Source organism: Talpa occidentalis, unplaced genomic scaffold (assembly GCF_014898055.3).
Source record: "Talpa occidentalis isolate TD23 unplaced genomic scaffold, MPIMG_talOcc4v2.1 talOcc4.7, whole genome shotgun sequence".
Taxonomy (NCBI): domain Eukaryota; kingdom Metazoa; phylum Chordata; class Mammalia; order Eulipotyphla; family Talpidae; genus Talpa; species Talpa occidentalis.
Window position 1 is genome coordinate 62,746,802 of NW_023605083.1, and position 23,154 is coordinate 62,769,955.

The 23,154-nt window shown below is 38.6% G+C and overlaps 1 long non-coding RNA gene across 1 annotated transcript in view; it reads right to left on the reverse strand.

Moving 5' to 3' along the window:
• The window catches only part of LOC129144859 (uncharacterized), a 56,807-nt gene extending 51,938 nt beyond the window's left edge, over positions 1-4,869 (reverse strand). The window contains exons 1-2 of the long non-coding RNA XR_008549595.1: positions 4,848-4,869; positions 2,915-2,998 (exon numbers count right to left, since the gene is read on the reverse strand). This is a non-coding gene — a long non-coding RNA (uncharacterized LOC129144859). The remainder of the gene's footprint in view (positions 1-2,914; positions 2,999-4,847) is intronic.
• Positions 4,870-23,154: the final 18,285 nt, after the last annotated feature.

Consider the following 23,154-nt stretch of genomic DNA (forward strand, 5'->3'; position numbering starts at 1 on the left):
TTTTGGTCAGCCTGCCTGTTCTGCTCCCTGCTCTGTCTCTGGTGAATCCTCTCACCCTCCTGCTGACCTGTACCCCAGCTCTTGTATAAAAATAAATAAATCTTAAAAAAACAAAAAAACAAAATAATACAGAGGGGAGAGGGGGAGAATAATGTAGAAAAATTCCATTGTTAATATGGCAGGTTACTCTGTGAAACCCCATCACAAAACAGAAATTATTCATTATTAGTTAATGAAAAATATGAATGAATTGAGGAACACAATAAATAATTTGACCAATGATATAGTAAGATGAGAGGAAAAATAAAGATGACTTTTAAAAGCTATTATGTACTCAAGGGATCTGGCAGGCTAAGAGTGACACAATTCACCACTAGCTCAGGCCCCAAATACAACATCGCGATGATGTCTGGGCCCTCAGGGACGCTGTATCAGTCACTGCATTCACTCCTAGGCACTGCATTTTCTTTGCCCCATAGCGAATAGTCTAACAATCTTCATCAGTCTCTGAAAATCTCTTATTACAATCCATTCCTGCCCCCTACCCCCTCAGAGAATGATCTTTCAGCTTCTCTTTAAAAATTAAAAGCGATTAAATCTAGATGAGAAAGAAACAGGGTAAACGGGACAAACAGACCCATGGCCCTCACCCAATATCCCCCTTTCTTCCTACTTCAGTGGAAAGACGCTTTCCCCTCCTTTCCAACAGCTAGTTTTCCTTGGCATTACTTCAGCCATCACCTCTTCTTTATTAGGTCTTAAATCCTCCCCAACTTTTCAAGTTTCCCTTTTCTCTGACTACAAATCAGCTCACCAACCCTTTTCTTGAAACTGTTCTCATGACCTTCATCTCCCTCTATCACTGAACTTTTTCCGCCTTTGCCTTCACTGACAAAGTGCTTTAAAAGTTCCCCACACTTACTGTCTCTCCTTCCCACTCACTCTTCAACCCACGAAAACCACTGCTGCCCCCACTCTATTAAGCTATTGAGACAAAAGCCCACAATGACTTGCCAACTGCTAGCTCCAGGGTCTTCTGTTTAATTGCTTCCAACTTTCCGTGTAGAATTTTGTGCAGCAGATACATCCACGGTCACCACTCTGTATCCAGAGGTCTGTAGACCTCTGTATCCACACCTAAGTAACTGACTGTTAATTTCTCTTTTCTAGTTTGTTCTCTCAGCAAACATATTGAGCACCTATTAGGCATAGCCCTGGTTATGAGAAATATGTAAGCTCTAAATGCACATGGTTATTGATTTTCAATGATGCACATCTTAAAATTACATGATATCATAATGCAAGATTAATTTGCTTTAAAAAAGTGAGATTATATCAACAAATAAGTTGATAGTGGGTAGGTAGGTAGGTAGATAGACAGAAAGATGTGAAGTGGTACCCTGGATTGAATTATGGAATAGAGAAAAGAAGTTAGTAAAGAAATGACAAAATTTGAAGCTAGCCTCTAGTTCATAGTATTATACTATGTTAATTACTTAGTTTTGAAACATGTACTATGGCTATATAAGATTACAATATTAGGAGAAGTTACATAAAGTATATATGAGAATTCTCTGCAATTATCTTTACAACTCTTCCATAAAGCTAAAATTATTCCAAAATAAAAAGTTTTCCAAAGGGAATAAAATATGCTCCCGGCCGTCAGCAATCTACAATGCTCTTAGGATAAATGGTCTTAGAATAAATAAGGTAAATGGTAGGAAAAAATCTATGAACCACAGAGTTTTCCTCCAGGATTAAATGTAGAAGCCAATCTACTTTATCTCGCCCTTTTGCCCATCAGGAGAGCACAGTACTGGAAGCATCCATGCACTTGCTGTAAGCCTTTCACGAGATGGAGATGGAGGCATAGGGTGATTTTTAACACACCCTCACTAATAAATTTTGACACACTGGGAGACCTCAAATTGATCTAAGTCAACCCTCGCTAATTCACTCCACTTTCTAAGGACTTGGATTTAAATGTATTACCTACATGCTTTCTTTGTTCTTCTCAAGACAAATAGTTCAAAGTTTGAGGGAGGAGCAGGCCAAATAGAGGTGATTTTTCAGCCTTCTTATTGTCTGACTGCCAGAGTTCCTGGAAATGGCATTTTTAATGAGCATTTTTTCTTCTGGAGCAGACTTTGATGTGGTTGAAAATTTATTTTTCTCTCAAGAGCAGGCAGGGTACCAATTAACCCACACAGAGCACCCTTGCTGTCCTCCCAGCTTGGAGTTTATTACACTTACTATGCAGTGTATAAAACCCATTATCTCACCTCCTGTTATGCTTCCCTCCTGTGGACTCAGAGTAATTTCTTCAGCTTTCTCTCTCTCTCCTTCTCTCTCTCTCTCTCTCTCTCTCTCCCCCCACCCTCACTCCCTCACGCCCTCTCTCCTTTTCTTTTTCCCTCCCTCTCTCCTCCCTGATTTTGCCTTTTCCCGCTGGTGAGCAGACTAGCAGTAGAGGTGCGCAGGGGGAAAAGGTGAGACTGGAGAGCTGCTACTCCAACAAGCTGACAGAGGCATCAACAGTGTTGCTTTTATTCACTTCCAGACACCTTTATAAGGAAATTGCATGACAAATACAAAGGTAAAATGAAAGTATATGTGGGTCGAAGGACTAGCATTTTAGTAGTGGAAATTGCCATATACATACCTATAGAACAAAGCAAAGGAAGGGAAGACCAGAATTAAATTAATTCCTAGTATTTTTTAAGTGACAGTTATATTCAAAAATTATTTGCATACAAAAGGACACTCCTCTTGGTTAAATGAGAATTACATAACCCTGTGTATCTATGGCCTCCTCAATCTGGTGATTGGAAAAAGAACTAAGAAAGTTGAAAAAAAAAAAAAAAAAGGAATTTATACCTGTAAGTTAGAGGCATCTAGCCAAACAGTACAATACCTTAAGTGACAGCATTCTCCTCCCCTACTGCTTCGGCATGTTGGCTCAGGCTCATTCTTCCTGTTCTAGTTTGGTCTCAGAAAACTAAAAAAAAAAAAAGGATTTATAAATACCTGAAGGGGCATAGGGCAAGGCAAGATGGCGGCAGAGTGAATCTGCTGGGCTCATCTCCTCCACAAACTCACAGCTAGATTGTAACAGAGCAAAACCAGTAACTCTTGAGGGAAAACCGACAATTATATCACAAGCTAGGAGTAACATCCAGAGGGGACCCCAGCACACAGCAGAAGGGGCTATGAAGGTAGCATACCCTGGTGGAGGTGGTGAGCTCCAGCAGTGCCGCCAACCCCACAAGTAGCAGAGTGGAACTGGCCAGGTCTTTCCACGGTAACCCTTAGCCGACCTCAGCAAACCCTGGGCCCCGAGCCGTGACCTGGAAGCAGACCACAGTAGGCCTTCACAGATCTCAGTGTGCCCTGGGAAAGGCCACTGGTGATAGGCCTTTCCACAGAAATCAGTAGTGGAGGCCTCTGGAAACACCCTTTGCCACCATATACCCCAGCAGATATCAGCAAGTGATGAATGGAACCAGAACCAGTCGGCCTCCATGGACCCCAGCAAGTCCCATTGCGGGTCCTAGAAGTAACCCAATCCTGGCAGGTCCTGGCAAGTGGTGGGGCAGCTCTGCCAAGGGAAGCAGACAAGACAGGCCCCAGCAGAAGCAACTATAGGGCTGGTCCCCGCAGTCTACAGTTCTTGGAGCAGCAAGCTAAAGGGACACTGCTCTGACAGACTCTCGATAGGAGAGGGATTGATTATCCTGTGGTCAGTAGAGACTAGTAAAGACTTCAACAGGGTTTACAGTGAGGAAATTCAAGCTACATTGAACAGGGGGTGACCAGAGATTATCAGGATAAGCTCTTCCAAAAGGGAGTGAGAAGATATACCTAAAGGCTTCTAGGATTCACCAGTTTTTACATAACAGCACAAACTCTGTTATCTGAATTTTGGTATTTTACCACTTCATGGAATTTTTATATATTCTAGATGAAATGTAGTAATAAAGCTAAGCATTCTCTATGATTGGAAGTTGATTTCTTTATCTTCCAGTTTGAAGAAAAGTCCTATACAATTGCTTCTGTGCAGCGGATATTTCCCTACTCTACTAGCTTAGGACAGAAAACAGTTATAATTTTAGATCCTTCTCCTCCCTCCACACACCACTACCATGTTCAAGATGTGTCCACTGATCCCAGGAATTGACTGGTTCAAATTTCTAGCTACGAAGTCCCTTTCAGAGAAAAAACTGGCTAAGCAGGTGACACTTTTCTCTCCCACCACTGCAGCTGACACTGCCACAGGATTTCCCAGCTGAAGCCCAGATGGTTGTCTATTGAGGCAATCCGGTTCGTCTCCTCCCAAATTATGGCAAAGTGGCACACACCTCCACAAAACCTCTATGCCCACCGCCAGGCGCAGTTCCCTGAGTTCAGGCTTTTCTCCCAGTGGGAACAGCACTCATCTGAAGTTTACTCTTCCAACTAGTACAAGCCCCATTATTAAAAGATAAGGACAGATCACATACAACATTGCAAAACAATGTCATTTCAACAAAAATGTAAAAGACCAGGATACATGCAGGGAGACTGTACGAAGCTGGCTACCATGAACCAAGTAAATTGTCAGTTGCTCAATCACTGACATCATTAAAATAAAATTCCAGGGGCCTGAAGATAAAAGGCAAAGCTCAGCTACATGCTGTATTGTCTTGGCCCCTGTCACTAGGGTTCATGGCTGCTGGACCTCTCCAAATAATAGTCCAGGCTCAACTGCCCCTTCACTATCTCGGCCCTATAGAGACCCACAAACACCCATTTCCCCCAAGACACTCTCGGTAAGAGAATCCTAGACCCAAGGGGCTTTCAGATCTTACCTTCTGTTGTCTAAGATTTATATTCTCTCCTCCATCCGCCTTTCTCTCTTTCTCTGTCTCCTGCAAATTCCTATGTCTGAGAGAAAACTGTATCATTTCTTCCCGTTTTCAATATCTGTCCCCCATTTTCATTTACTTTTTGAGTGGTGATTTTTTTTTTTTTTTAGGAAAAAGTCAACCATGCCCTAATTGGAAATTGGCATTCTGGAATCTGTTTTGTTGTTTCAAAATGAAATGAATTGCATGAAGGTGTGAATTAGAATGAGCAGATATATTCATGTTGTACTTTAATCCAGCCTGAGACAGGTTCAAGAGTTTCAGATGTGATGAGATAAAATATGCTTTGAGATAGGGAAACATCAAAATTGTACAAGAAGAGAGTGCAAACCGTGAATGTTTATTAAAGCCACACACCTTAACCTCAGAGTTCTACATCCACTAATGGCAAGACCCTGAATGAGCTTATTGCTCGCACTTACTAAGCATGGGGTTTTTAACTGAATTACTCCTCACTGAAAACCTGCTCTCTCCATAACAAGATAAAAGCATGAGTACCTCTAAGGAAGTGCTTCAGAGCCATGTCAAGTCTTGAAAGGTCTAAAGTAACTGTCGAGAGACTATGATTTTTATTCCCCAAGAAAATAATGCACAATAGCTAGAAGTGTTTAGTGACATATTAATGAAAATCAGCCTGCATAACTTTAATTGGGTACTGGAAATTGTTCCTTACGTTGCCAGCAAAAACAGATGGAGAGTATCATTTCAAAAAAGAGGTAATGAAACTTCCCTTGAAGAAATTGCTTAAGAAAAATGTTAACACTTGACAATAGAATAAGCTTTAAGAGCACACCATATAACATTTAAAGGGGGGGAGGGGGCAAAAAGCAAAAAGAGCAAACTTCATTCCTAACACAGCCCAATCTCTGCCATCTAAAGAGCACCAGCTCTCTTTACCTAGCAACTATCTGGTGATCGGGTCTCTCATTGCCCATTACAAGGAGAGAATGTTCTAGCAACTGCCTCATCTGAGGTTTATTTACCCAAGTGGTACAGAACCCAAGACTAAAAGATAAGCAACACATGGAGGCAGATTGTGAGAATCTGGACATCGTGAACCAAATAACTTACCAATTGCTTAATCACTGGCTTCATCAAAATAAAACTCCAGTGGCAATTAGATTCTCATGACTCATGGGTAAGGGAAATTTTCTCCTTCCAGTAAATGAATTGCTGCTATATATGCACAGCTGTAATACATTGATAGGAATGGCAATTAATCAGTTCAGTTTGAATAGATAATCTAATCATCACTAATCATTCAAAATAAATACTCCACAAAAAACATCTTGTACAGCATTTTAGAAAAGGTAAAATAACGAATGTTACTGAGTCCCTTAAGCCACTAACCACCCTTCTGGGTGGTTAGAAGAATGGTGGCAACTCACCATTCTTCCTTACATGCACAAATAGCCTGATTCACGTTCTCCCCGTTGTCCACTATCAACGATGCCTCTGACTCTATTCTTCCTTTATCTAGTAGTGTTCCCTCAAACACTGATACCCAATTGCTCAATTTGTGGTTAATTCCTTATTAAACAGGTGAAAATTCATTCATTCTACCTCTAATCTATAATATTGGGAATACCAGCATTAATCTCACTTTTTTTCTATCTTTATGGTCTTGAGTGAGTTATGACACTGCCTGGTTTTTAATTTCCCCACTGTCAAAATGAAGGGCAGAACAGACACCTTTAAAACCCTCCCCAATGATTACATTCTCATTCTAGATACTCATGGAAGAATAGAATGCTTTCCAATTCATCAAGTACTTTCACTGTCTGCACCAATGAGTTTGACTTCCAAGCTTCCCTATGAGGTAGGTAAAGTTCTACTAACTCCATTTTAGAATGAGGAAGGTGGGGCTCAGCATTAAATAAATTTCTTGGAATCACACCACTTCTTGGTGGCAGAAGTCTTCTGAGTTCTAACTCTGGTGTGTTTTCCATTCTATTGTATATTCCACCATCAACTGGTAAAATGATGGAAGTTTCCAGTGGGCATGCTTGGAGGACAAGGGCAATCGGGGCTGTGGTTAAAAACTGGGTTTTCATTTGGCTCAGGGCCTTCAGCTGGCCTTTTCCTGAGAGTTTCTGAATCCTGAGATAGGAATTCTGAATTCTCAGCATTTTTGAAATATGCTAGTAGAATTCCGAGATGGAAAAGGAGATTAAAGTTTTAGGCCAAGGGTGAGGCATAGAAACAGAAACGACAAAAATAGAGGAGCTACCTTATGTAGGGAAACTTTAGGGAAGAAAAATGCTTAAAGAAAACTTTTAAGAAGTTTTATTTCAATATATGCATTGATACCCCTTCCCACATCCACAAGAAAACAACAGCAAAAATCGACATTGTTTTTAATGGTCTTGTCTTATATTTGTATTGTCTTTGATTTTTTAATGTGTGAAGTTCTCAGATAAGTCCCAACATTTGGATCGTAATAAAAGGAAGAGCACTTTTACATACCATCATTCCCACTGAGCCAAAATTAGTCAAATGTAAGTTTGCCCAACACACTCCTACTCTCTCCACCCCTCCTCTCACCCCCACCCCCGTTCTCCTTGCACTCTCTCTCTCTTCCAGTCATTAAAATGTGCCCATATGCGCACACATGCACACTTACCGTATTATAACTCATTACTTTGGCCAGACAATAATGTAATCCTCTATTCACCTTTTTATTGAAGGAAGCCATAAATTGTGAGGCCATCACTAGTCAATACACCTGGGAGAAGTTGTTTGTCATAGACGGTGACAGATAAAATAGGAGGATGTGAAAATGCCCTTCCATCTGACCCCGGCTGGTTGCTGAATATGCAGGGTGCTGGAAGTGGTGCCCATTATCCGGATGTTGAGGATTCATCTGGCACATGGGGAAGCACTGTGTCCTGAAAAATAAATCAGCAAAAAACCAAGGGAAAGATTTTAGTTTCCTGACCTAAATAAGACCCTTTCAATCCAAAACTGTCTTCCAGAAAACAGTGTTTCTGAATCTGAGGGACTTGAAACTGCAAGGCAGCAAGCTGTGCAAGGGATCATATACAAATCAAGATGGCACATGTGCTTTTGCACAGAAAGACACAGAAAACACAACTATGGTGGGGAAATGACACTGCAAACTGGGCAAGTTTGTAAACTGCTGGCATAAGAAGAAACACAGCCAAGTCCAACTTTATTTCAGATTAATTTTGAAAGAAATTTTTTAATTCACAGTTTTGATCTATTTTCCAAATTTATTCATAAAATCTGCCATGCCCAAAAGACATTACTTAGCTAATTTGTTCAACAGATGAGTAAGTTTTATTCCTTCACTGTGGGACATAATTTTGAAAAACCACATACTCAAAGGAGTAATTTCAATAAGATAATGGAAGTAAACAAGCTTTTTCAAACTTCTTACTAGACACGATTGAATATTATTTTAAAAGTATTCAAATTTTTTTAAAAGCATTCAAATTAAAAAAAAACAATAATGTTGTTCAAATTCAGCACAACATAGTAACCATGCAACTCAGGAGATCTACTTCTTCGGATCCACACATGAGGCAGAAACACACTTTATGAGTTCCAACAGCAGACTTTTTAATTTTATCACTACAATCCTAAGAATTCTGTACTGTTATTCTAATTTTAAGAAGAAATAAGTAAACTAAAGCTTAACTAAAATGTGAAAAGTCACTCAGTTGTTAAGTGACAGAGAGTTATGTATATTTAGGTTTCTCTGATTATCAGTTTTCCTGTGCTTTTACACTCTACCACAAAGCCACTGTAACATACTATCTCCTTGTAAATTCAATAGCAAAATGAGTCATGTGTTCCATAAGGTGCCAACATGTACCAAATCCATGCCTTATGTTTGGCTCATATGCTTTTGCATTAGAAGCAGCTCAGTAGGTGCATTGAGATGTGGACTTGGGCTTCATCTGCATAGGACATTAGGATTTCCTATTACTTTAAGCTATTAGAAAATCTTCATCTGTTACAGATTTGGGGGAAGGATGAAGGAACCCAAACAAATGGCACTCCTCTTTCCTTGCCTTAATTCTGAACCCACTGAGGGAGACAAAAAAATGAGCAGATCAAGGTCAGTACATCTCCTTTGTGCTGAGACAGGCCACATGGAAACCATGGCTTTCAGGCTATGAGACAGGAGGGCTTGCAAATAAAATGTGTACCCCTGAATCAGGCAGTCTTGTCTACCCATAGACAAGACTGGAAAATCTTGGCCAACTGGAAAATCTCCAACCTTTCCACATTAGGGCTTATTCCTGTAAGTGGACAGCATGCAGGGTCGACCACTATTTGGGCTCCCTTCAGTTTGCTCCAAAGAAAAGAGAGGGAATAAAGGGTCAAGCTATGCATGCCCTGTTCCTTTCTCAGCATCTTAAATCTGGTGATTCCCTTCACCCATGACTAGGTGAGAAGGATCTGAGGAAAGAATCTAGGAGAAGTACTTTGGACAGGGGATGGGAAATATTCCATATGAAAACCAGGAGTGAGGAGGATGTGCTCCCAAGCAGTTTCGATGTCTAAGTGCTATTTGCTGATAGGGAGGCGGAGCAGTGATGCTAAGGGGCAAGAGCTGGAAGAATGTCCTTACACAGGACCACAAGCAATCAGGGGGAGACCAGAGAAAGGAAATTGAATAGATCAACAAAACAGGGAATGGCCAGAAGCCATGATCTAGCACTTGAGTATGAAAGTCTGAAAAACGCAAACAGAAGTAAAAGGTCAAACAATGAACAATAATAGGTCAACACCCAAGAGAGGCATCTTGTTGATTCTTCTCCCTGTGTTTCAGCTGCTTCAGGCTCTGGGTATAGGAATACATCATCACAGCAGCCAGGGTTTTCTTGAAAAAGGTTTTCTAAGCATCAAAAGCAACCTTGAGTTACAGTAGCTTCTAATCCTTCAAGGTAGCTCCACCACTTCCTGCCACTTAGCCTTGACATACCTTAGATTGCATAAACAGGGCCTCCCTGGTGGCGCAGGCGGTTGAGCACAGCACTGTGAAGCTACCTCTGCAGTGCCAGTCGATCCCAGCCGGCCTCGGAGCAACCCACATGGTAAGCAGACCTCTCCTGTCTCACCCGCTGCTCCCCTCAGCAGTGTATTTCCTCAGTCTGCCTGTACTGTTCCCTGCTCTGTCTCTGGTGAATCCTCTCACCCTCCCGCGCATCTGGCCTGTACCCTGGTTCTTGTATAAATAAATAAATCTTAGAAAAAAAAAAAGAATGCATAAACAGAGTTCTAACATATATCACATACATAGAGTCTAAAAGTCTTGGGATAAATTTTTCATTCTTTTTTCAAAAAAATAAAAACAGCCCTTTGCATAGAAAGAGAAGGCTTTTAAACAAATACATGATTATACCTAGGGGATAAAATAAGATAAAGAAGAAGAAAACGGAGAAAGGGGAGAGAAGCAAGATGTGCTTTTTATGGCAGCCTAGAAACTGATTCTAGCATCAGCCAATCTGAAGAGGCTAAAAGGAAATGATCAAGCTCCCAGAACTACACCCCCTCTCCATCTTTACCAAGTTTCCAAACCTTACAGGAATGACCATTCTAGTCCCTTCCTCAAATTTTAGTCTGGTATTTTTAATCTACTTTATTGTCATCACATAATAAGCACATTAGTATTAAAAAAAATAATAAAAGACAGTAAGGAGTGGTAAGGTCTATGACAAACTGAAAAATAAATAGCCTGCCTCAGGGCATTTATTTAGACTCAAACTTTGTAATATCACTAGGCTGGTATAAAAATTCAATCTGGCCTGAAAATATTAATTTTAAATTCTGAAATAAATAAGCAAGCAAGCAAGTACATTAGTATTAAAAGCTTCCTTTCTTAGTTGTCTGAATGTCCTTGGATTTAGCATTCCATCTTGAGGCATCTATCCCACTGATGTCCCTACCATGGACATGCTCCAGGCATCTGCCCTCCTCACAGCCAATTGGTACCCATGTATGTTTTTTTTTAAGATTTTTTTATTTATGCATACAAGAACTGGGGTACAGGCCAGAGGTGTGGGGGGTGAGAGGATTCACCAGAGACAGAGTGGGGAACAGAACAGGCAGATTGACTGAAGCAGCGGGTGAGTCAGGAGTCGTCTGCTGCGCCATGAGGGTAGCTCCCTGGCTGGGGATCGAACTCGTGCTGCAGTGGCTATGGTTAGCTTCATAGGTTGTGTATTAACCCCTTGTGCCACCAGGGAGGCCCCCATGTGTGTTCTTAACATATTACCAACATCCCTGCACATGCAGTAGAGGAGCACTTGTGTTTTAGGCACTATCACAAAAGAGTAAGCAAAAACAAAAAGAGCTGATGCTCCATCAACCTAAGCAAACTTACTCGGTCTCCTCATTCTCACATGCAAGACTCATTTAATTTTAACTAAGCACCTCTTCATGATGGCTGGCTAATTTACTTCCACTTCCTCTTGTTAGATCACCTGCCCTGCCGTAATCCACTGATCCACTGTTTTCTCTTGGGGTCTATTTCCTCCCACTATCATACTTTTTGGTATCCTAACATCCTGAAATAGTGAAGCTTCCAAAAGTGACTAACTTAAGATGCAACAGATCCATCAAAAGACCAGTTTTCAGGAATGTCTTTAACAGCTAGCTCTGGCCTTCACATGAATTCTAATGGAGAAACTTGATGCAGAAAACAGGAAAAAGTGGAGTGGCTCTGTTTTTAGGGGTGAGAGAACCCAGAGAAGAGGACATGTGCTCATTCTTGACCACTTAGGCTACCCATAAGGACCTTTTTAGAAATGTAGGACCACATTTTGATATTACAGACCACATTTTGAAAACAATTATACTACAGGAATTTGACTTCTTTATCTGTCTTTTTTTTATACATCTAAATAGATAGATAGATAGGTAGATAACTTCTGCTCTGATTCGATGATCAGGCCATACCTAGATAGAGTTAAATAATTTAATCATTTAAAATTATTTGAACAAGTAAGTCAATATGGAATCAATGAAGAACAGCCAAAAGGAAAGGAGTCAGTCAGAAGGTATAAAATTCCAAGGCAAAAGTAGACTCTTAAGGATAATAAAATGCTTTCTAGGAGAAGCAAAAGGAAATTCTGAGAAGTATTTGCTTTAGTGTCCTCAGAGACACAAAAAAGACATGAACTTGGAAGAAAGAAACAGTAAGCTTTAATGAATACTATAGCTGAATGAAGAGATGCAGAGAAACTAGAAAAAAAAGTGTGTAAGGTCCATTATATCATAATGAGATTAAAATCTCTGTTGAAAGAGGTAAAGAGCAGAATAAAACCGAAACTATGATACTATAGACAAACTTGAGAAGTTATCAACGCAGAGAAACTGAAAACAAAAATTTACACTGTGACAGGGAAAAAAAATTTTAAGAATGGGAATAAATATCCAACCTAAGAATAGCAATATTTTGGAGAAAGAAGTCAGAAATATTAGGTCTCAAAAACAATTGAAAAATAGAAAGAAAAAAGGAGTAGGAGGAGGAAGGAAAGAAACACAATTTTCTGGATTTAAAAAAAATGGGTCCTGACTCTATAAAAAAAAATCATGTTCCAGAAAAAGACTTATTGAAATAGAAACTTTCCCTAGACACAAAGGGCAAACTATTTTAATTACATGGATAAAGAAAAATACTATAAACATGTAAGAAGAAGAAAAGTATATCTGGAAAGGAAAGCATTTAAGCTTGTCTCAGTCTTCACTACACATATAAAACTCCAGAAGAAAGTGGAGGTTTTGCAAGATTTTGAAAGAAAAAACATAGTGAACTAAAATGTTAAACATATCAACTTTTCTTTCACAAACAAAAGCAACAGAAAGACCTCATGCGAGGTCACAGCAGAAAGCCCAAAGGTACCCTTGACAGAAATGTCCTGAACTATGTTCTATTGCTGAGAAAGGTAAAAGAAGATTCAAGAAGTCAAAAGTCAAAACATAAAGGCACTGGTGTTAGGATAGAAAACAATGGAAAATGGAAAACAACTACATTACTCACTGCAAATATATTTTTTTAATTTTGTGCAAAGCAAAAAAAAATTACAAGGAAGACTTTATAATGCTAAGTGTTTAGGAATAACTTTATGAGGATAAACCACAGAAAGAACAGAAATTGCAAAGGCCAGCTTGATCCCTCACCATGAACTAGAAGGTACTGAACATTATTTTTTTAACTGGTTTATTAAAAAAATACACGAAACTGGCATTTATGGTATTTTGATAGACTATACCCTAGGACTGACCCTCCTGGTGAAAATGAATAAACATGCAAGATAAAATATATCCTTTTTATAATTTTTTAAATATCCAATAAACTAATACAAAATAAACAAGCTAGGTGGGGACATAGGGGGGTAAAAAGTAAATAACGCCAAAAATCCTAGAGGAATAAGTAGAAAACTAAATCTGACTGTTTTGAGTTATTTTCTGAATCCAGGTAAACTTGACCTAGTGTTTTCACAGACTCAGAGACTGTAGGGGACAGAAGACAGCTCACCTAAGATGGGCAGTCTCAAAGAAAACTAATGGAACAAAAAAATGGGCTTTCAAAGGACAATAAGTACATCAGGGTAAGATGAACAAAAAATAAATAAACTCACCTCACACACCAAGGGTGCCAACACTATTTGGAACATTGGAAATGAGTAAAACAGTCTGAAATTTTCATGAACTGGATTGTCCAACAACCTCAAACTGAGAATTAAAGTTGCCCCATGAGGCCTCCCTGGTGCCACAAGGGGTTAAGTCTCAGCGTTATGAAGCTATCGCCAGCCACTGCAGCACAAGTTCAATCCCCGGCCAGGGAGCTACCCACATGGCACAGCAGACCTCTCCTGTCTCGTACACTGCTCTTCTCAGCAGAAGATTTCAGTAGTTCCGCCTGTTCTACTCCCCACTCTGTCTCTGGTGAATCCTCTCACCCCCTGCACCTCTGGCCTACATCCCAGTTCTTGTATGCATAAATAAATAAATCTTTAAAAATAAATAAATAAATAAATAAAGTCATCCCACTGGATTTGTAGTGACCCTAAGCTCCTGAAAGAAGCAAATATAAATCCTTCCTGACTGAACCAGCTCGCAACACAGGTCTCAAAGAATTTTCAAACAAAAAACTTCCAAGGAATAAAAATAACTTAGAGTTAAAATTCACAAAATATACAAGGAAAGAAGCTTCCATAAGCGAAAACCTGCAGTCATAATAGACAGTGAAATCAGATCTGCAAAAAGTTCGGATATTGGGATTATTGGACACAGAATCCATGGAAAAGTACCTTGGACTAAAATATTTCAAGAAATTTAATGTACCCTCCAGAATTCTTGTGTTGAGACCTAATCCCCAAAATAATGGTATGTGGAAGCAAGATCTTGAGGGCACGTTTGGGCTTGAGAGTGGAGCCCTCATATGAGTTTAGTGCTCTGATAAAGGGACCACGGAGAGCACCCTGCTCCCTTCCGCCATGTGAGGTTACAGCAACAAGAGCTGCTGCCCTGTTAGTCACACAAATAAAAACATTATCAAAAACCCTAAGAGGTACACACATCAAGTCAATGATGGTAAGACTGGATCAAAGTGTAACAGCCAAATCCCACTCCCCTGGGTCAGGTTTTGTGTCTGCAAATCCCACTATAAAGGCTTATTTTTCCCATTTTTTTTAACCAAAACTCTATCTGTGAGATAAGATCTTGGCAGAAGAAACAAGTACAAAGTCCCTAAGATAGACATGTATCTGGTATCTCTGAGAATACTAAGAAGCAAGATTTCCTATCATGGAGCCTTTTACTAAGCTAATATCTGATCAGAACCATTTACCTATTAACAATTCTTTTTAAAAGATCACTAAATCAAAACTACTCAATGAATTTTTTAATGATTGAGAATCATTAACTGGAATTAATAAATAATCTCTGTAGCAAATAACCATTTGCTTGAGGTCCCCTGGCTTCAGATGCCCTGGCGGCCCCGCTGTCACTTCTCTGGACCTTCCCCACCAATCACAGCTTCTATGGGCCTTCCCCCATTTCGATCATTAGCCTCTCCTACTCCCTTACCTAGCTCTTCTGGGAGCAGCTTCCTAATAAATTTGTATATAAACCTTTGATTCAGGGCCAACTTCTGGAAAACCTGACACAAGGCGATACCACATTACACCCGGAATGTGTCTGATGAATAAAAGCTAGTTCTGTCTACTCATATGCAAAGTGGAACAGGAGCTGGACTCTCTCCTACATTCACTTGAAGCAGTTGGGTTCTATAAGCACCCACAATCAATAATTCATCGTAGTCAGCCCAAAACTGATCCCTAGTCCAGGGACAATACTGCACACATCACAGGTTAAGTCACATGCAGACATACAGTATTGGCATTATTGAAAACTCAGCTGCACATCACTTTTCTAGATGTGTTACACTTCTTGGCTTGTTGAATATAAGCAAATCACTCACCATTTCTAAAGACTGAATGTGGCTCTTATTGTTTCAGAGACAATGGGTCCAGTGTTTGGGGATCAGACTACATGTTTCAAAGGGAATCTTTGTCTGCTTAACATGAAAAAATCAGACTCTATATTTATTGGAAAAAGAGCAATCCAGCAGCCTTCACTCAAAGAAACACGCCCTCACAGTCTTAAGTTATAACTATGGAATAAATTCATAGGTAGCCATTTAGTAATTAATACAAGCCAGAGACTTCTGAGAGATTGAGGAAAACCCAAGAAAGAGAGCCAGACTCCTCCCTTTTTATGTTTTTTTAACATTTTTAATCTCTGAGAAACTTTCAAGCAATTTCTATAACTTTTTAAATACCAGAATTTCTGCCAGTGACACCTTTTAAATACAAATTATAATTCATGATGATCTGAAGTTCTGAAGGAAGAGAAAGCTCAACAGGTTAGGTTCTACTGGTTTATGAGAAATATTTTATAAACTGTGTGCTGAGGTTCATCATGGTCCTTTAGAGGAAAATGCAGGTACATATGCACACATACATATGTTGCCAATGTAAACAATGTCACTAATAAAATTTTTCCTTACTTCGTGCTGTTGGCCAAAAGCTATCCCTGTTACTATGACACACAAGCCCAAGAATGCTAACCAGAGAGAAGCCATGCAAAAGGGACAGTCCTAATGCCAGTGCCAGGTCACCTCTCAGAGGCTCCCTCTAAACTAAAGTTGTCTTAACAGGGCTACTTTCCCATTCTTCAGAAGCCTCCAGTTGCAGGCATACAATTAAAGTGCTAATTCAAATCATCTGTCGCTAGTCACCAAGCAAGCATCTCAAACAAGTCATGATGCCTTTCTCTACTCCTAGCTATTGTGTGATTTTCAATATAATCCACTTCTACAATCCATATTGATCTCCCGAGCTCTTTCAGAAATATTTTATTATATATCTTTAGAATATAAGATAATTCCAGGAAAAAAGTCTCTTAAGACAATGTTCTAAACACTGAAAAAAATCAAAATACATAAGATTTCAGTAAATGGCAAATTCTATTCTTTATTATGTTGGTGTGATCAGGCTACAAAAAAAAGGTAAAATGCCTATATAACAAAATTCACATAGAAAGGTTAAAAACAAAAGAGAAAATTGGAAAAAAATTTCAGAACTCAGATCAAATAAAGTCTTATTTTCCAAATATATTTTTAAATATCTTAATAAAATATTGAGTCCAGTTAAAAATGGGTAAAAGATGAAAAGATGGCTCACAGGAAAAAAGAAATAAATTTGCTACTAAAACTGGCTCCTATTATAAGTGACCAGTATCGCTCATAATAAAACAACTCATTGAAACTACACTAAAATATCATTTTTACTTATCAAATCATGACCCAAAATATAATAAATGGTGCTGCTGAAGAATACCAACATTATTAGTATTATAAAATACACCTATAGAGAGCATATTAGAGTCCATTTAATGTACATATTCTTGTTAGAGAGAGAAAATACATATATATGTAACTAAAGAATGTATACATCTTTTACAGAGAGCAAATTGACAATAAAACAACCATAAATGCACAAATCCTTTAATCTAACAATTTTTTTTCTAGTAATTTATGCTACAGATATATGACACAGGTGTGAAAAAAATTGTTTTCAATATAAATTTTGAAAAGCCCCATATTCCAAACATGAATATGAAGAACTAAAGAATGACAGGTTCTGCTCCTGTTGATTATTTGATTCATTTCTCTGATCCAAAGTCAGTCACAAGACTGATTAAAATACTCTGGAATGCAACATGTATTATAAATCGCTCGCATTTATTCTAGGTTTGGACAGCAGATATGCTTCCCCTTTGATATGATGGTGCAAGAAATGTGCATCCCCCTTTGTGGTATTGTTTTTGCCTTTGTGGGACTTTTCCAGAGTGCTGTAGAAGAGCAATTTGGACTCTTTGTGTTTCTGTTGCATCATCGCTGGTCTTAAGTAGATGCAAAAGGAAGCACACTAGATTCCACTGAATACTTTACATTAATGCACCACTTAATCCTCACAAAGCCATTATGATGAAAGTATTCTTTATTCTCATCAATCTGAGACTCAGAATCAAATAAGTTGCCCAAGAGAGACAGAGAATTGCTAGGATGGCTAGTATATCTGATGCCTGAAATCAACAAGAATCACAACTAATTGTGCATAGTAATAACATAAACAAATGTGTATTTTAAGAAAGAGTTTTTAGTGGAAATGAATGAAGGTACATTGTCCCGAAAATACTTGTAAATTGATATCACCATGTTAACTGTGGATGGAAAAAAACAGACCTGATTCTAGTAACACAAAAGATCAAATATAAATTTAAGACTCTTTTGAGGTTCAGCTTGAATAATATCGAAAAGTTTAAATGCTCACACAACTAACCTAGCTTTACCAATGAGAAAACTCAAATCCATCTAATCAACTTTTTTATACTGTGCAATGGTCTATCATGATACTGATCAAATACTTGTGGCTTCTTTTATCCCAAATCTGTACACTGAATTCTCTGGTAAATGGATTGAGGTTTTTTAGATTTACTTTTCAATGTCTAGCTTAAAAGGAAAAACATGCAGGGACCAAACCTGAGGGAAAAGGGAAGAAGGACTTAGAACATGAAGTTTTCCTTGGTCCCAAAAGAGACACTGTTCCAGCAAGACTCAGGTCAGAGGGCTGGGCACTGCTGGGGCAGGTCATATGGCTGATCTGGATGAACTCACTTTGTGAAGAAACAGATGATTTCTAGCGAGGAGGCTGTTGTTTCTGTAACTTTTTAGCAACAGTTAGAGTCCTTCCAAAATGACAAGCAAAAGGAAAGAACATTCTGAATAAACTGCAGATGAATGGAGTTTTCCCTGCCTCCTTGGGAATAGTATGAGCATCTTAAAAAGGGGGTCATATCCTGTTTCTTTCCCTGGTTGCTACAACTGTGGTTTGTATATTGGCTGTATCACTAATGTGAGTTTATAATCCAAAAGAAAAAAATCACAAATATGCATTTTTTTCTTTCCCCAACTTTCAACAAGCACTGCTTTAAGTCATCGTTATTTTTTTTTTCTGCACTACACGTCTTTTTCCTATCCTACTGTTAGCACGGAGGGTGAAATACTGACATAAATGAAAGGAGTTGCAAGTTCAGCATTAATGTAAACCAGGCAAACGCCAGTGGGACGTTTACAACTCAACAGTGCCCCCTAGTGTGTCTATAAAAACTACACGAGCCCAAGATACAAAATCAGGCTGGGGAAAAAAGAAAAGACATTGATGAACTCAACCCTTGAAACTACCAAAGAATTTGTATTTTGGAGAGAAACCTACTTACTTTAGCAAGATACATATCTTACTTTCAACGAATAATAGAACATTAAGAAAGTTCAGATTCAGGGCAGGTAGTGCAGCAGATTGAGCACCGCGCTGTGAAGTTGTCTGCAGCGTGGGTTAGATTCCCGGCTGGCCAGCGAGAATCCCACATGGCTCAGCAGACCTCCCCTGTCTTGCCTGCTGCTCCCCTCAGCAGTGTATTTCAGTCAGTCTGCCTGTTCTGTTCCCCACTCTGTCTCTGGTGAATCCTCTCTCCCTCCCACAACTCTGGCCTGTACCCCTAGCTCTTGCATAAAAATAAATAATTTTTTTAAAAAAGTTCAGATTCGTATGGATGGAAATGATATCAAGGCATGGGAATTAGATAATACAAAATATAAATGTGCTTTTTTGTAAGAGAAAATGGTGGAGAAGATAGAAGGGTTAGAATAGGGGATCAAGAGGGGGAGAAGGACAATAAGGAAAAGGGGGAGGAGAAATAGATTTTATTGCCCCCAAAACAAATCATCGAGAAGGAATATCAAGAAAAGACAATATGACACTTTGCTCTGAGTCAGTGTCCCATTCTGTTAGTTTCCTCATAATAAAGCTCATACTATCAATGCTTTTCTTGCCCACCTGCTAGCATTAGTGACCTGTGGCCACTAATGTTCTTCATACTTCTATGCAATTGCTGATTTTTTTCTACCCATGCCCCTGAAATTGGAAATTAGATTTATCTGCTTAAGTGATCAAAGCTCTTTCCAGAATTTTTGCTATCTTTGAAGTTACAATAATTCTTTTTTTAAAAATTTAGATTTTATTTTTATATTCCCCATAAATTACAACCCCCTTATTTTGACCCCAAGCCCTCCTTTTCCCGTCCCCCACCCCCCATAGATTGTCTCTGGTTCATAGTTGTTTGTTGATTTTGATATTTTCTTTCTTATATTTTCTTTCTTTCTTATTCTTTTTCCTGGTCCCTTATTTAAGTTTTCTAGATTCCTGCTATGAGTGAGACCATCCGATATTTTTCTTTTTCTTTCTGGCTTATTTCGCTGAGCATGATCTCTTCCAGCGCCATGCATGTGTTTATCTTTGCTGCAAATTGCATGTGTTTATCTTTTTTGAATGCTGAGTAATATTCCATGGTGTATATGTACCACATCTCCTTGATCCAGTCATCTATTTTTGGGCACTTGGGTTGTTTCCAAAGCTTAGCTATTGTAAACGGTGCTGCTATAAACATAGGGGTGCAGGTGCTCTTTCGAATTGATGTTTCTGTGTCCTCTGGGTAAATACCTAGGAGTGGAATTGCTGGATCATATGGAAGCTCTATGTTTAGTAGGTCCAGAAATCTCCACACAGCTCTCCATAGTGGTTGGACCAGTTTGCACTCCCACCAACAGTGCAGGAGAGTTCCTTTTTCTCCTCAACCTCACCAACATTTGTTGTTGCTAGTTTTTTTAATATGTGCCATTCTCACTGGTGTGAGATGGTATCTCATGGTAGTTTTGATTTGAATTTCCCTGATTACAAGTGATGTTGAACATTTTTTCATATGCCTGTTGGCCATTTGCATTTCCTCTTCAGAGTTTCTTTTTAGCTCTTCTGCCCATTGTTTGACTGGATTATTTTCTTTGTTTTTGTTGAGTCTCATGAGCTCTTTGCAGATTTTTGTGATCAGTCCTTTATCTTTAGTGTTGTGTGCAAAAATTTTCTTCCAGTCGGTGGAGTTTCTATTTGTTTTTGTTATTGTCTCTTTTGCTGTGCAGAAGCTCTTTAATTTGATGTAGTCCCAGCTGTTTATCTTTGCCTTCACTATCACTGCTTTGGGTGATGTGTCCATAAAGAGGTCTTTGATGTGCAAATCACGTAGTGTTTTGCCAATATTTCCTTCTATGTATTTTATGGTTTCAGGTCTTATGTCTAGTTCTTTAATCCATTTTGAGTTGATTTTTGTGCATGGTGTGAGGTAGTAGTCAAGCTTCATTCTTTTGCATGTAGTGACCCAGTTTTCCCAGCACCATTTATTGAACAAACTTTCTTTGCTCCAATGCATAGTCTTTGCTCCTTTGTCAAAGATTAGTTGACAATAAATCTGTGGTTTTATTTCTGGATTTTCTATTTGATTCCATTGGTCTGTGTGTCTATTCTTGTTCCAATACCATGCAGTTTTGATGATTATGGCTTTGTAGTATAAAGTCTGGGAGTGTGATGCCTCCATTCCCTTCTTTTTTTTTTCAGAAGAGCTTTGGCTATTCGGGGTTTTTGGTGGTTCCATATGAATTTCATCAATAATTGTTCTACTTCTTTGAAGAATGACATTGAAATTTTTATTGGAATAGCATTGAATCTGTAGATTGCTTTTGGTAGGATGGCCATTTTAATAATGTTTATTCTTCCAATCCATGAGCAGGGGATGTCTTTCCAGTTCTTTGTGTCTTCTTCTATTTCTTTTAACAGTGTTTTATAGTTTTCTTTGTATAGGTCCTTTACCTCTTTTGTTAGATTTATTCCCAAGTATTTGATTTTTTTTGTTTCAACAATAAAAGGGATGGTTTTTTTGATTTCTTCTTCTTCAGATTTATTGTTTGTGTATAGGAAGGCTACTGATGTTTGCATGTTGATTTTGTATCCTGCCACTTTACTGAACTGATTGATGAGTTGAATTAGTTTTTCTGTGGAGTTTTTGGGGTTCTCTATGTATATTATCATATCATCTGCAAATAGAGATAGTTTGACTTCTTCTTTTCCTATTTGGATTCCTTGTATGTCTTTCTCTTGTCTTATTGCTCTGGCTAGGACTTTCAGTATTATATTGAAAAACAGTGGTGAGAGTGGACATCCTTGTCTTGTTCCAGATCTTAATGGGAATGCTTTCAGCTTTTCACCATTGAAAATGATACTGGCTGTTGGCTTGTCATAGATGGCCTTTATGATGTTGAGGTATGTTCCTTGTATCCCAAGAATTTCAAGGGCTTTTATCATGAATGGGTGTTGCACTTTGTCGAAAGCTTTCTCAGTATCGATTGATATTATCATATATATTTCTTTCTGTTGATGTGTTGGATAACATTGATTGATTTTCAGATGTTGAACCATCCTTGTGTCCCTGGAATGAATCCTACTTGGTCGTGGGTGAATTATCTTATGGATACATTGTTGGATTCTGATAGCTAAAATTTTATTGAGGATTTTTGCATCAGTGTTCATTAGGGAGATTGGCCTGTAGTTTTCTTTTTTTGTGTTGTCCTGTTCGGTTTTGGTATTAGTGTAATGTTGGCTTCATAGAACGTGTTTGGTATTGTCCCTTCCTTCTCAATTTTTTGGAAGAGTTTGTGAAGGATAGGCACTAATTCATCTCTGAATGTTTGGTAGAATTCATTTGTAAATCCATCAGGTCCTGGGCTTTTGTTTTTGGGGAGGTTTTTGATTACCATTTCAATTTCGCTGCTTGTAATTGGTCTGTTTAGGTGTTCTATTTCTGCTTTATCTAGCTTTGGGTGATTGTAGAGTTGTAGGAATTTGTCCATCTCCTCTAGATTGTTGAACTTGTTTCCATATAACTGTTCATAGTAGTTTCTGATTATTCTTTTGATTTCTGCTGTGTCCGTTGTGATTTCTCCTCTTTCATTTGTGATCTTATTTATTTGTGCTTTCTCCCTTTTTTCCTTTGTGAGCCTGGCTAGGGGGTTGTCTATTCTATTGACTTTTTTTGAAAAACCAGTTCTTGGTTTCATTGATCCTTTGGATTGTTTTTTTTAAATTCGATTTCATTTATTTCTGCTTTGGTTTTTATTATTTCTTTTCTTCTACTGGTTTTGGGGTCTTTTTGTTGTTTTTTCTAGATCTTTGAGCTTTGAGATTAGGTTGTTTCTTTGAGTTCTTTCTTGTTTCTTGATGTGAGCCTCTATTGCTATATATTTTCCTCTTATTACTGCTTTTGCTGCATCCCATACATTTAGGATATTGGTGTCCTTGTCATTCAATTCAAAGAATTTTTTAATTTCTTCTTTGATCTCCTCATTAGTCTAGTGGTCTTCCAGTAGTGTGGTTTTCAATCTCCAGGAGGTAGGAGATTTCCTTGCCTTCTTTTTATGGTTTATTTCTAGTTTGATGCCTTCATGGTCAGAAAGATGGTTGGTATGATTTCAATCTTGGTGTATCTGTTGATGTTTGTCTTGGGTCCCAGTATGTGATCATCCTGGAGAATGATCCGTGTGCACTTGAGAAAAATGTGTACTCAGATTTTTTTGGGTTTAGTGTTCTATAGATGTCTGTTAAGCCCAAGTGCTCTAGATCCTTATTTAGAGCTTTAGTGTCTTTACTTATTTTTTGTCTCATTGATCTATCCATTGTTGATAGTAGTGTGTTGAAGTCTCCCACTACATATGTGGTTTCTCTGATGTCTGTTTTCAAAGATGTTAATAGTTGTCTGATATATTTTG